The sequence below is a fragment of the Aegilops tauschii genome, chromosome 1, assembly GCF_002575655.3.
Source record: "Aegilops tauschii subsp. strangulata cultivar AL8/78 chromosome 1, Aet v6.0, whole genome shotgun sequence".
Classification (NCBI taxonomy): Eukaryota; Viridiplantae; Streptophyta; class Magnoliopsida; order Poales; family Poaceae; genus Aegilops; species Aegilops tauschii.
In genome coordinates this window covers 47,752,687-47,768,503 of record NC_053035.3, presented here as the reverse complement: position 1 = coordinate 47,768,503, position 15,817 = coordinate 47,752,687, and the positions used below count along the sequence as shown (strand labels likewise).

Below are 15,817 nucleotides of genomic sequence, written 5' to 3'. Positions count from 1 at the left end.
AAGCAATAGCAGAATACTAAACGATCGTGTGCTAAGCTAACGGAATGGGTCAAGTCAATCATATCATTCTTCTAATGATGTGATCCCGTTAATCAAATGACAACTCATGTCAATGGCTAGGAAACATAACCATCTTTGATCAACGAGCTAGTCAAGTAGAGGCATACTAGTGACACTTTGTTTCTCTATGTATTCACACAAGTATTATGTTTCCAGTTAATATAATTCTAGCATGAATAATAAACATTTATCATGATATAATAAAATAAATAATAACTTTATTATTGCCTCTAGGGCATATTTCCTTCATGTGCCTCCTCCTCCTCCGGCGATTCAGGGCACTCCGCCTCCTCCTCCGGCGAGTGATCAGGGCACTCAGCCTCCTTCTCCGGCGGGTGGCGGCACTCCGCCTCCTTCTCCGCCTGTGGCGGCGCGCCCGAGCAGCCAGCCTCCTCCTTCTTCGCCTCGTCAGCAAGGGCGGAAGAGACCCGCCGCCGCTCCAGCTGCTCCGGCGCGTCGTAGTCCTTCTCCTCCGCCTCGTAAGCAAGCACGAAAGAAGACAGCCGCAGCCGCTCCGTCTGCTCCGGCGTCTAGCAGTACAGCCAGAGGCGGGAGGACATACATATTCGGTCCATCTCTCAAGCCTCTGGAGAAGTTACTGTTGGGGAACGTAGTAATTTCAAGATTTTCCTACGCACACGCAAGATCATGGTGATGCATAGCAACGAGAGGGGAGAGTGTTGTCCACGTACCCTCGTAGACCGACAGCGGAAGCGTTATCACAACGCGGTTGATGTAGTCGTACGTCTTCACGATCCGACCGATCAAGTACCGACGTACGGCACCTCCGAATTCTACACACGTTCAGCTCGATGACGTCCCTCGAACTCCGATCCAGCCGAGTGTTGAGGGAGAGTTTCGTCAGCACGACGGCGTGGTGACGATGATGATGTTCCACCGACGCAGGGCTTCGCCTAAGCTCCGCAACGGTATTATCGAGGTGTAATATGGTGGAGGGGGGCACCGCACACGGCTAAGAGATCTCAAGGATCAATTGTTGTGTCTCTGGGGTGCCCCCCTGCCCCCGTATATAAAGGAGCAAGGGGGAGGCAGCCGGCCAAGGGGAGAGGCGCGCCATAGGGGGGAGTCCTACTCCCACCGGGAGTAGGACTCCTCCTTTCCTTGTGGGAGTAGGAGAAGGGAAGGGGGAAGGAGAAAGAAGGAAGGGTGCGCCCCCCTTCCCTAGTCCAATTCGGACCAGACCATGGGGATGGGTGCGGCCACCTTTTGAGGCCTTTCTCTCCTTTCCCGTATGGCCCATTAAGGCCCAATACGAATTCCCGTAACTCTCCGGTACTCCGAAAAATACCCGAATCACTCGGAACCTTTCCGAAGTCCGAATATAGTCGTCCAATATATCGATCTTTACGTCTCGGCCATTTCGAGACTCCTCGTCATGTCCCCGATCTCATCCGGGACTCCGAACTCCTTCGGTACATCAAAACTCAATAAAACTATCATCGTAACGTTAAGCGTGCGGACCCTATGGGTTCAAGAACTATGTAGACATGACCGAGACACGTCTCCGGTCAACAACCTATTGCGGGACCTAGATGCCCATATTGGCTCCCACATATTCTACGAAGATCTTTATCGGTCAGACCGCATAACAACATACGTTGTTCCCTTTGTCACCGGTATGTTACTTGCCCGAGATTTGATCGTCGGTATCTCGATACCTACTTCAATATCGTTACCGGCAAGTCTCTTTACTCATTACGTAACACATCATCCCGCAACTAACTCATTAGTCACAATGCTTGCAAGGCTTATAGTGATGTGCATTACCGAGTGGGCCCAGAGATACCTCTCCGACAATTGGAGTGACAAATCCTAATCTCGAAATACGCCAACCCAACAAGTACCTTTGGAGACACTTGTAGAGCACCTTTATAATCACCCATTTACGTTGTGACGTTTGGTAGCACACTAAGTGTTCCTCCGGTAAACGGGAGTTGCATAATCTCATAGTCATAGGAACATGTATAAGTCATGAAGAAAGCAATAGCAACATACTAAACGATCGAGTGCTAAGCTAACGGAATGGGTCAAGTCAATCACGTCATTCTCCTAATGAGGTGATCTCGTTAATCAAATGACAACTTATGTCTATGGCTAGGAAACATAACCATCTTTGGTTAACAAGCTAGTCAAGTAGAGGCATACTAGTGACACTCTGTTTGTCTATATATTCACGCATGTATTATGTTTCCGGTTAATACAATTCTAGCACGAATAATAAACATTTATCATGATACAAGGAAATAAATAATACTTTATTATTGCCTCTAGGGCATATTTCCTTCAGTCTCCCACTTGCACTAGAGTCAATAATCTAGTTCACATCGCCATGTGATTTAACATCAATAATTCACATCACCATGTGATTAACACCCATAGTTCACATCTTTATGTGACCAACACTCAAAGGGTTTACTAGAGTCAATAATCTAGTTCACATCGCTATGTGATTAACACCCAAAGAGTACTAAGGTGTGATCATGTTTTGATTGTGAGATAATTTTAGTCAACGGGTCTGTCACATTCAGATCCGTAAGTATTTTGCAAATTTTTATGTTTACAATGCTCTGCACGGAGCTACTCTTAGCTAATTGCTCCCACTTTCAATATGTATCTAGACCGAGACTTAGAGTCATCTAGATTAGTGTCAAAACTTGCATCGACGTAACCCTTTACGACGAACCTTTTGTTACTTCCATAATCGAGAAACATATCCTTATTCCACTAAGGATAATTTTTGACCGCTGTCCAGTGATCTACTCCTAGATCACTATTGTACTGCCTTGCCAAAATCAGTGCAGGGTATACAATAGATCTGGTACATAGCATGGCATACTTTATAGATCCTATGGCCAAGGCATAGGGAATGACTTTCATTCTCTTTCTATCTTCTGCCATGGTCGGGCTTTGAGTCTTACTCAATTTCACACCTTGTAACACAGGCAAGAACTCTTTCTTTGACTGTTCTATTTTGAACTACTTCAAAATCTTGTTAAGGTATGTACTCATTGAAAAAACTTATCAAGCGTCTTCATCTATCTCTATAGATCTTGATGCTCAATATGTAAGCAGCTTCACCGAGGTCTTTCTTTGAAAAACTCCTTTCAAACACTCCTTTATGCTTTGCAGAATAATTCTACATTATTTCTGATCAACAATATGTCATTCACATATACTTATCAGAAATGGTGTAGTGCTCCCACTCACTTTCTTGTAAATACAGGCTTCACCGCAAGTCTGTATAAAACTATATCCTTTGATCAACTTATCAAAGTGTATATTCCAACTCCGAGATGCTTGCACCAGTCCATAGATGGATCGCTGGAGCTTGCATATTTTGTTAGCACCTTTAGGATTGACAAAACCTCCTGGTTGTATCATATACAACTCTTCTTTAATAAATCCATTAAGGAATGCAGTTTTGTTTATCCATTTGCCATATTTCATAAAACGGCAATTGCTAACATGATTCAGACAGACTTAAGCATAGATACGAGTGAGAAACTCTCATCGTAGTCAACATCTTGAACTTGTCGAAAACCTTTTTGCGACAATTCTAGCTTTGTAGATAGTGATACTACTATCAGCGTCCGTCTTCCTCTTGACGATCCATTTATTCTCAATTGCTTGCCGATCATCGGGCAAGTCAACCAAAGTCCACACTTTGTTCTCATACATGGATCTCATCTCAGATTTCATGGCCTCAAGCCATTTTGCGGAATCTGGGCTCACCATCGCTTCTTCATAGTTCGTAGGTTTGTCATGGTCTAGTAACATAACCTCCAGAACAGGATTACCGTACCACTCTGGTGCGGATCTTACTCTGGTTTACCTACGAGGTTTGGTAGTAACTTGATCTGAAGTTACATGATCATCATCATTAACTTCCTCACTAATTGGTGTAGGAGTCACAGGAACAGATTTCTGTGATGAACTACTTTCCAATAAGGGAGCAGGTACAGTTATCTCATCAAGTTCTACTTTCCTCCCACTCACTTCTTTCGAGAGAAACTCCTTCTCTGGAAAGAATCCATACTTAGCAACGAATGTCTTGCCTTCGGATCTGTGATAGAAGGTGTACCCAACTGTCTCCTTTGGGTATCCTATGAAGACACATTTCTCCGATTTGGGTTTGAGCTTATCAGGATGAAACTTTTTCACATAAGCATCGCAACCCCAAACTTTAAGAAACGACAACTTTGGTTTCTTGCCAAACCACAGTTCATAAGGCGTTGTCTCAACGGATTTAGATGGTGCCCTATTTAATGTGAATGCAGCTGTCTCTAATGCATAACCCCAGAACGATAGTGGTAAATCGGTAAGAGACATCATAGATTGCACTATATCCAATAAAGTACGGTTATGACGTTCGGACACACCATTATGCTGTGGTGTTCCAGGTGGCATAAGTAGTGAAACTATTTCACATTGTTTTAACTGAAGGCCAAACTCGTAACCAAAATACTCTTCTCCACGATCAAATCGTAGAAACTTTATTTTCTTGTTACGATGATTTTCGCTTCACTCTGAAATTATATGAACTTTTCAAATGTTTCAGACTTCTGTTTCATTAAGTAGATATACCCATATCTGCTCAAATCATCTGTGAAGGTCAGAAAATAATGATACCTGCCACGAGCCTCAATATTCATCGGACCACATACATCTGTATGTATGATTTCCAACAAATCTGTTGCTCTCTCCATAGTTCCGGAGAACAGCGTTTTAGTCATCTTGCCCATGAGGCACGGTTCGCAAGCATCAAGTGATTCATAATCAAGTGATTCCAAAATTCCATCAGTATGGAGTTTCTTCATGAGCTTTACACCAATATGACCTAAACGGCAGTGCCACAAATAAGTTGCATTATCATTATTAACTTTGCATTTTTTGGCTTCATTATTATGATTATGTGTATCACTACGATCGAGATCCAACAAACCATTTTCGTTGGTGTGTATGACCATCGAAGGTTTTTATTCATGTAAACAGAACAACAATTGTTCTCTAACTTAAATGAATAACCGTATTGCAATAAACATGATCAAATCATATTCATGCTCAACGCAAACACCAAATAACACTTATTTAGTTTCAACACTAATCCTAAAAGTATAGGGAGTGTGCGATGATGATCATATCAATCTTGGAACTACTTCCAACACACATCGTCACCTCGCCTTTTACTAGTCTTTGTTTATTCTGCAACTCCCGTTTCGAGTTACTACTCTTAGCAACTGAACCAGTATCAAATACCGAGGGGTTGCTATAAACACTAGTAAAGTACACATCAATAACATGTATATCCAATATACCTTTGTTCACTTTGCCATCCTTCTTATCCACCAAATAGTTGGGGTAGTTCCGCTTTCAGTGACCAGTCCCTTTGCAGTAGAAGCACTTAGTCTCAGGCTTAGGTACAGACTTGGGCTTCTTCACTTGAGTAGCAACTTGCTTGCCGCTCTTTTTGAAGTTCCCCTTCTTCCCTTTGCCCTTTTCTTGAAACTAGTGGTCTCGTCAACCATCAACACTTGAAGTGGTCTCGTCAACCATCAACACTTGATGTTTTTCTTGATTTCTACCTTCGTCAATTTCAGCATCACGAAGAGCTCGGGAATTACTTTCGTCATCCCTTGCATACTATAGTTCATCACGAAGTTCTACTAACTTGGTGATGGTGACTAGAGAATTCTGTCAATCACTATTTTATCTGAAAGATAAACTCCCACTTGATTCAAGCAATTGTAGTACCCAGACAATCTGAGCACATGCTCACTAGTTGAGCGATTCTCCTCCATCTTTTAGCTATAGAACTTGTTGGAGACTTCATATCTCTCAACTCGGGTATTTGCTTGAAATATTAACTTCAACTCCTGGAACATCTCATATGGTCCATGACGTTCAAAACGACTTTGAAGTCCCGATTCTAAGCCATTAAGCATGGTGCACTAAACTATCAAGTAGTCATCATATTGAGCTAGCCAAACGTTCATAACGTCTGCATCTGCTCCTGCAATAGGTCTGTCACCTAGCGGTGCATCAAGGACATAATTTTTCTATGCAGCAATGAGGATAATCCTCAGATCACGGATCCAATCCGCATCTTTGCTACTAACATCTTTCAACATAATTTTCTCTAGGAACATATCAAAAATAAAACAGGGAAGCAACAACGCGAGCTATTGATCTACAACATAATTTTGCAAAATACTATCAGGACTAAGTTCATGATAAATTTAAGTTCAATTAATCATATTACTTAAGAACTCCCACTTAGATAGACATCCCTCTAATCCTCTAAGTGATCACGTGATCCATATCAACTAAACCATGTCCGATCATCACGTGAGATGGAGTAGTTTCAATGGTGAACATCACTATGTTGATCATATCTACTATATGATTCACGCTCGACCTTTCGGTCTCCGTGTTCCGAGGCCATATCTGTTATATGCTAGGCTCGTCAAGTTTAACCTGAGTATTCCGCGTGTGCAACTGTTTTGCACCCGTTGTATTTGAACGTAGAGCCTATCACACCCGATCATCACGTGGTGTCTCAGCACGAAGAACTTTCGCAACGGTGCATACTCAGGGAGAACACTTATACTTTGATAATTTAGTGAAGGATCATCTTATAATGCTACCGTCAAACAAAGCAAGATAAGATGCATAAAGGATTAACATCACATGCAATCAATATAAGTGATATGATATGGCCATCATCATCTTGTGCTTGTGATCTCCATCTCCGAAGCACCGTGCTTGTGATCTCCATCTCCGAAGCACCGTCATGATCACCATCGTCACCGGCGCGACACCTTGATCTCCATCGTAGCATCGTTGTCGTCTCGTCAATCTTATGCTTCTACGACTATCGCTACCGCTTAGTGATAAAGTAAAGCATTACATGGCGATTGCATTGCATACAATAAAACGACAACCATATGGCTCCTGCCAGTTGCCGATAACTCGGTTACAAAACATGATCATCTCATACAACAAATTATATCACATCATGTCTTGACCATATCACATCACAACATGCCCTGCAAAAACAAGTTAGACGTCCTCTACTTTGTTGTTGCAAGTTTTACGTGGCTGCTACGGGCTTAGCAAGAACCGTTCTTACCTACGCATCAAAACCACAACGATAGTTTGTCAAGTTGGTGTTGTTTTAACCTTCGCAAGGACCGGGCGTAGCCACACTCGGTTCAACTAAAGTGAGAGAGACAGACACCCGCCGGTCACCTTTAAGCAACGAGTGCTCGCAACGGTGAAACCAGTCTCGCGTAAGCGTACGCGTAATGTCGGTCCGGGCCGCTTCATCTCACAATACCGCTGAACCAAAGTATGACATGCTTGTAAGCAGTATGACTTATATCGCCGACAACTCACTTGTGTTCTACTCGTGCATAGCATCAACGCATAAAACCAGGCTCTGATACCACTATTGGGGAACGTAGTAATTTCAAAATTTTCCTACGCACACGCAAAATCATGGTGATTTATAGCAACGAGAGGGGAGAGTGTTCTCCACGTACCCTCGTAGACCGACAGCGGAAGCGTTATCACAACGCGGTTGATGTAGTCGTACGTCTTCACGATCCGACCGATCAAGTACCGAACGTACGGCACCTCCGAGTTCTACACACGTTCAGCTCGATGACGTCCCTCGAACTCCGATCCAGCCGAGTGTTGAGGGAGAGTTTCGTCAGCACGACGGCGTGGTGACGATGATGATGTTCTACCGACGCAGGGCTTCGCCTAAGCTCCGCAACGGTATTATCGAGGTGTAATATGGTGGAGGGGGGCACCGCACACGGCTAAGAGATCTCAAGGATCAATTGTTGTGTCTCTGGGATGCCCCCCTGCCCCCGTATATAAAGGAGCAAGGGGGAGGCAGCCGGCCAAGGGGAGAGGCGCGCCATAGGGGGGAGTCCTACTCCCACCGGGAGTAGGACTCCTCCTTTCCTTGTGGGAGTAGGAGAAGGGAAGGGGGAAGGAGAAAGAAGGAAGGGTGCGCCCCCCTTCCCTAGTCCAATTCGGACCAGACCATGGGGAGGGGTGCGGCCACCTTTTGAGGCCTTTCTCTCCTTTCCCGTATGGCCCATTAAGGCCCAATACGAATTCCCGTAACTCTCCGGTACTCCGAAAAATACCCGAATCACTCGGAACCTTTCCGAAGTCCGAATATAGTCGTCCAATATATCGATCTTTACGTCTCGGCCATTTCGAGACTCCTCGTCATGTCCCCGATCTCATCCGGGACTGCGAACTCCTTCGGTACATCAAAACTCAATAAAACTGTCATCGTAACGTTAAGCGTGCGGACCCTACGGGTTCGAGAACTATGTAGACATGACCGAGACACGTCTCCGGTCAATAACCAATAGCGGGACCTGGATGCCCATATTGGCTCCCACATATTCTACGAAGATCTTTATCGGTCAGACCGCATAACAACATACGTTGTTCCCTTTGTCACCGGTATGTTACTTGCCCGAGATATGATCGTCGGTATCTCGATACCTAGTTCAATATCGTTGCCGGCAAGTCTCTTTACTCGTTACGTAACACATCATCCCGCAACTAACTCATTAGGCACAATGCTTGCAAGGCTTATAGTGATGTGCATTACCGAGTGGGCCCAGAGATACCTCTCCGACAATTGGAGTGACAAATCCTAATCTCGAAATACGCCAACCCAACAAGTACCTTTGGAGACACCTGTAGAGCACCTTTACAATCACCCATTTACGTTGTGACATTTGGTAGCACACAAAGTGTTCCTCCGGTAAACGGGAGTTGCATAATCTCATAGTCATAGGAACATGTATAAGTCATGAAGAAAGCAATAGCAACATACTAAACGATCGAGTGCTAAGCTAACGGAATGGGTCAAGTCAATCACGTCATTCTCCTAATGAGGTGATCTCGTTAATCAAATGACAACTTATGTCTATGGCTAGGAAACATAACCATCTTTGATTAACGAGCTAGTCAAGTAGAGGCATACTAGTGACACTCTGTTTGTCTATATATTCACACATGTATTATGTTTCCGGTTAATACAATTCTAGCACGAATAATAAACATTTATCATGATACAAGGAAATAAATAATACTTTATTATTGCCTCTAGGGCATATTTCCTTCTGTTACCATATGAGATGACCGAACAAGAAAACGCAGAGATCTGTCAAGCCCAAGTGAAGGACTTCTTTGAAGGGGTGAAAGCAAAGAGACATCCACCTCCAGAGGAGAAGGTAGATCCGGTGAAAGCAAAGCGCACTATCGATGCCCTGAGGAAACCACCAAATTCTTCGCCGAAAACCAACTATGAGCGCGTTACTGAAAAGGTATATATCGAAGCGGAACGGTCGTGAAGTACTAGAAGTGATCAAAGGTTAAAAGAACGACGAGCAGCTGGGAAAAAATTGCCCAGCTCGGCGAACAAGCGAACCAATCGTGCCCCCCGCTCAATGTGTCTAGCGACATCGTCGCTAATGATCCGGGGATGGTGCCCGGTTATAACAATCTTGGAGATTACCTGCCCGACGATGTACATTATGATTTCTTGGAGGTGGATGAACACAGATACGAGTACGAGAAGCCTCTCGTCAAAGATGAAAAATCTCTAACAACGATGATGCGAAGATTCCATGATTGGTACATGAAAACCTGTAGAGAGTCTGGGGGGACAGATACTTTGTATCTGAGAGTTAAAGAGGAGCACGACCTCGTTGGAATTGATCTATTGTATGTTCCATTTGAGGAGTTCTTCTAGTTCTTCAATCAAAAGGCCCTCGATCAATTAACGGTCACTTGCTACTGTCTGTAAGTACTACTTCTGTCATTAAGTCTCTATATATAGCTCAGCTCTTTCATTGCATGTATTTATAATTATCCTCACTATATTATGCAGATTGAAGATCGTCGAGTGTAGAAAAGCAGAAATGTATGATATTGGGTTCATTAACACAAATCTCATAGATGAATTTCAGGTTAAAAAGAGCGCCAAAGATGCCGAGGCCAACTTGCTCAAATCATTGATAATAAATCAAAACAAAGATAAAATACTCTTTCCTTACAACTTCAAGTGAGTGTTACTGTCGTGTGCATATTCGGTTTTCCTTATTACTCGAGTGAGGTTATAGTAATGTAATTGATGAGTTATGCATGCGTGCGCAGCTTCCACTATATTCTCCTGGAGATTAAGCTTGAGCAGGGACTAGTAACCGTCTTAGACTCGAGACGAAAAGATCCCGAGACCTATGCGGACATGACTGAAATTCTCAACAAGTAAGTTCAATCGATCATTATCGCACCATATTGGCAACTTTTTGTTCATTTCCTGATATCTCAAGTAATAATTATTTTCTTTGTCTTGCAGGGTTTGGAAAAAGTTCACCGCAGAAGCTCTGGGACTGCCGAAGGAGCTGCGATATACATACCCGAAAGTAAGTACTACTAGCTAGCTACTTCCGCGCATCTCCCGTTGATTCTAGCTACTTTCATCAATGCCATTTATAATGCTTCATTATCAATTTGATTGACCTCTATTTCTCGTGTGCGAGTTCATCTACAACGCGACTTGCAAAGATAAGCGGGACTACTCTAAAAGACAATATGAAGTGCGTAAGCAATAATATTCACAATTTCATTTTATTACACCATCATTTTTGTTGAGTTTCATTCATATATATGTATTAACCCCGTTCTTCAAATTAGACGTGGCAGATGCGGAATGAACTCCTACCAGAAGATCGCATGAAAGCAATTCAAGAGGAATTGGCGGGATTCTTTCTTGACCACGTCGTCAATAAAGCCGGAGAATACCATGTGGAACTTGAGTTCAAATGCTAGGGGATTGTAAGAGATCTTACATATTGTATATGTATGTAGCCAGTAGCGTCGGATAGATGATACAAAAACTTGTTGTTCGACCAATCTCTCGGAGAAGGAGAGGTCGATCACTTCTCTCGGTATGCATGACGAACTTCTGTACTCAATGGTTTCCTTCATTTTCTTACTAGCTAGTGTGTCGAGGGCCTCTCTATACGTATAGTATGTAGCGTCAACCAAGCACGGAGATAAGAGAGGACATTTCTCTTTATTAATTAATTAGCTACCTAACACAATATATGAAACACCTTAATTAACCATACAAAACCCCCAAATCCACCCCCTTTCAGAAAAAAACAAAAACCCTAGCCCCTGAACAGCTGACGCGTGGATGCCTATTGGTCCCGGTTGGTGCCACCAACCGAGACTAAAGGGCCTCCTGCCTGGGCTCGCAGCACCGGCCACGTGGAGGCCCATCTGTCCCGGTTCGTGTAAGAACCGGGACTAAAGGCCTAGGGCATTAGTAACGACCTTTTAGTCCCGGTTCCTAAACCGGGACAAAAGGCCCTTACGAACCAGGACAATAGGCCCTTTTTCTACTAGTGGGGTTCGATGGCGACTCCGGAGGGGGCGGCGACCGCGCCATTGCTCGGAACCCCTGTGGGTGGGGGGAGGTTTGTTTACCCCTATCCGAGGGTTTTCTTCGGGCAGCGCGTCAGGGCCATGGAAGATGGCGCCCGCTTCCTCGACCTCCCTCGCCGCCACGAGCACCGGGGCAATGCCGACGGGCGTCGGCATTTCCGTCTCCTCCTCCTCCTAACCGGCCATCTCCTTCCCGCTGTGGTTTTCTCCCCGCCCGGCGTACGCTCGAACTCCACCAGCTCCGGGAAGTTTCTAATTTCCGTATTGCTCGTACATGTAGATTAGGGTTTTCTGCAATAGGCATCACTTGGATCCGATCAAATCGAATCAATTCCTTCTTGGGTGCTACTATTCATGTTGTTGATGGTGTTCATGTTCACTATTCGTATGCAGGGTAGATTTGATCTTGTTAATAGGTAGTTACATCGTAGTCCTTAGGCAGGGTATATTGGTTCTTGCATGATAGGTAGTTACATATTCATGATGTTCATAGGTAGGGTTTGTGTGTGATGTTGAAGAGCTAGATTGGTGTTGGTTTAGGCATGGTTTGTTGCATGATTTCGTTACGTGCATGGCATTCATGGTAGGTAGGACAAATTTGCATGCTCATACACATTGTAGGGACACTGTGTTCCCTTGTTGAGGTACTATTACCAATGTAGCATGCTGCCAAATGTGGAAGTGGTCACAACTTGCACTGCTAGTTTTAGGTCATGAGCATGATGCTCACTGATCAGTGGTTGTTGCCCTTGAGCAAGTGCCATTGATCAGTGACACTTGCTCTTCGGCAAGTGCCACTGATCATGTTTTGAAAACTGCACAAATCAGTGGTTGTTGCCCATGAGCAAGTGCCACTCATCAGTGCCACTTGCTCTTCGGCACGTGCCACTGATCGGTGCCTGATCCCAATGCCTTGTTACTAACCATTGTCATCTTACCTGACAAGGTGATGAAGACAGAGTGGGACAAAGTCGGTCGAGGAGCTCAGGTCATGGTCGGCGCCGAGGGCGTCATGGACTTCATCCCCACGAACCGCTAGCTCAAGAGGGTGGATCTACCTGGCAAGGCCGCCTTCATGAGCCAGCCGCATCCAAGGGGACGATGTCCAAGGACCGGCCACGAGGAGGGGTCCCGAGAGCCGTTGTGTTTCTACGTCCAGATCAAGGACGAGGAGGATCTCGCCATGCTCGTCATCCCACCGAAGTTCAAGGAGGTCATGAAGCAGTGGCTGGTGATCAAGCCCCCGCGCGTCGTCAGGCTGTCGGTCAACAAGTGGTGCGAGTCCTGGGTTCAGGTCCAGAACTACGAGGGGCGGATGGTGCTTGACCGGGGCTCGCAGTACTTCTGCCGCCGCCACAGGATCGTCCCCGGCGACCTCGTCGTCGTGCGAATCTCCAGCCTGGGCTTCAAGGTGCAGATCTACAACCACAACAGGGTGCGCTGCACCAACCACGGCTACGTCGGCAAATTCTCCCGCGCTCTCTATTATATAAGTACCCGGTCCTAGTATAGAACTGTTAGTTTGTGGTCATGGTGATGGTGATGGTTTGAACTAGTGCTGCAAACTTGTTAATATTTTGGCCAGGATCGGCGCCCTGGTGTGAAGCAGGAGGCATGGGATGCCCCTACTGTCTTTAACGATGGCCCTACTATATTAATTAGCCTCTTAATCTGCTTTTATTTTCATGTGCATTGCTTGTTTTCATTTTTGCCTCCCGTTTGTGCTGCTAATGTGGTGGTAAGGCCGCCACATTTGAATGGGGTGAGCAGAACACAAACGTGTATGCAGCCAAACAGCTGTGGTTTGCATCTGCTCAGCCCTTAAGCATATATGCAGACAGCCAAACACCCAGCCCTGAAGTGCTCATTGATGCAATGCAGACAACCAAACAACATGCAGATGCTGATTTGTTGCCTGTTTTTGCTCAACCGGGTTGGGTTGAGATGTGTTTGAAATGCAGGTATTGTTTGAGAAGGCAGCCAAACACGCTCTTAATCATATGAGTTACTTTGTATTTTCTTGAATCTTAGGTCCAAACCAGTGTATCGGTAATTGTTATGAATATGAATAAAATTACCAGTGTTTCAAAAAAAAAAAGAACACGCTGCCCTCAAAAGGAAAAAGCTCGGTTACAGAAATATCAAACGCGGCGGTCGGAATAAGAAGCGGCGGCGGAAGGCGAGCGAGGAACCCTAACCTAAACACCTGGCGCAGGGTACGTATGCTCAGCAAATTCTTCAAAATCTTCACTTTTCCTAGTGGAGGCGGAGTCGGAAGTCCGATGCCAGCCACGCGGTGGGGCTTCGTGGTCTTGACGGAGACGGACCCGGAACTCAGTCGCCGCATATATAAATGCAAGAGAAGTCTTTCCTCCCAAATCCCAATCCACTGATAAAATTACGAGCACAGACGCAAACTCAGGCGATTCGAGGCGAGGATACGAAGAGAGCTTGAGATCGGCGATGGCAGCGGCGATTCGGCAGGCGGCGAGGAGGTTGGCTGGCTTTGTTCTCCAGCGAACGAAAACGGAGGTGCCAAGGAGGCTCATCCACGGCGGTCCGCCGGCAGCAGCCCCCTCTTCCCTCCGGCATACTTCCTCTGGTGTTGAGGTACCGAAAATCACGACTTCTATCGATTATTTCATCGACTGCTGATTGATTCGCTACTGTGCTCTGCGCATAACATGATTAGGGATCTAGCAATTCCACGCCTCGCAATACCATAGGTCTCGTAATAATCAAATCCTTTTCCAAACGGCAGGATGGGGATTGCTTACCCCCTAGGATTATCAACACTAGCTAGTTCCAAATTATTTTGTAAATCTTGGTTTTGCCATCAGTAAGCATGATTCGAGAATGAAATATCTTTTGCAAAGGAAATATGACACTGTTTAGTTTTAGGCATGCCTACAATAACATTCTAGATCAACTATAGCTATGTAGGCTTGCATCAATGAATATGTTGAATATGTTGTTAGATATTGTATCTAACTTCTACGTAATTTGTAAAGGAAATAGCAGTGCATCAAGATGGGAAGGCTTCTGCTTTGAGGGAAATCAAGAAGAAGAGAGAAGAGTTGTTTGATCTGATTGCTGACACAGAAAGGCGATACGACACCCGGCTTACCAAGGAAGGCTGTCAAAACACACGCATGCTCCAGCAGCTTGCGGTGCAAATCGAGCCTAGACCCAATGACCCCTTGTGGTATCTACTCAGAACATATGCTGTCCTTTTCATGTTCTTTTTTCCTTGGAATAATTTGTTAACAAATTTTATTACATCTCTGAACTTGCAGGCGGTCGAAGCGGTTTTCGAAGAGACTCAATGATTTTCTGGGGTTAGCCGGGGCTGTTATATCATCCTATATGCTTACGCGTAAGTGGCTTCACTTGGACCAAGAGGCAGATTCAAAAGAGCAGAAGATCTAACTAGCAACAATGGCTTCAGTTGGAGAATGAGGCAGAAGATCTAACTAGCTATCTGGAAGTCAAAGTGTAATTTCACTAGTATAGAAATGCTCGAGGATGAAGTTATTAGTGCTCTTTTTTGGGCATTCTTCAGCTTTTGTACCAGCAACTGTGAAAATTAGTTATGCATTTTTATATGGTTTTGGCTTCAGTTTCCTTTGACCTTATGTGCGGTGTCAATACTGTGTTCAGTGATTGTATGTGTTGCCCCCACCCCCCATTTTGTACAGTTTAGCATGATGCCAGTCACACCAGTCTATTTTAGGGGAAGCTTGTACTATTATGCCAGCTCGTGTGTTTTATACAAGGATGAAAATGCTCTCCCCCTCTCTCTTTCTCCAATAGAATCAGTCTACACTGTTAACAGGTTGCTGCGATGCTGCTCTGCTGGTTTCGTGAGAGCATCTCCAGCCGCGCCCCCAACAAGGCCCCCCAGGCGATTTTTCGGCCGCCGGCGCCAAAAAAAGGCCCAGTCGCGCCCCAAGGGCCAAGTTTTCGCCGGCTCGGGCCGAAATTAGCGCCGGCGGACCCAACCCGAACCCGGCGCGCTGGGGGCGCTCGGGGGCGCCGGGCGAATCGTTTTTGGCGCGAAAAGCCGCGGGGCCCCCTTGCCAGCGACTCGACTCTCTTCTCGCCGCTTCGTCGTCCTCATCGCCTCGTTTCCCGCGGCGAATCAATGCCAAAGCTGCGCGCCGGTCAGCCTCCATTGATGCCTCACGGGCGGCGCAGTGAAGGCCGGGCAACGCGCGTCCCCTCGCCCGCCATGCATAACACGCCGGCC

The 15,817-nt window shown here is 45.4% G+C and overlaps 1 long non-coding RNA gene across 1 annotated transcript; it reads left to right on the top strand.

Annotated features, from left to right (window-relative positions):
* Positions 1-11,791: 11,791 nt before the first annotated feature.
* Positions 11,792-15,198, top strand: LOC141039273 (uncharacterized). The gene is made up of 3 exons (XR_012200196.1): positions 11,792-14,178; positions 14,580-14,773; positions 14,865-15,198. It is a non-coding gene; the product is annotated as an uncharacterized lncRNA (long non-coding RNA).
* The last annotated feature ends 619 nt before the right edge of the window (positions 15,199-15,817 follow it).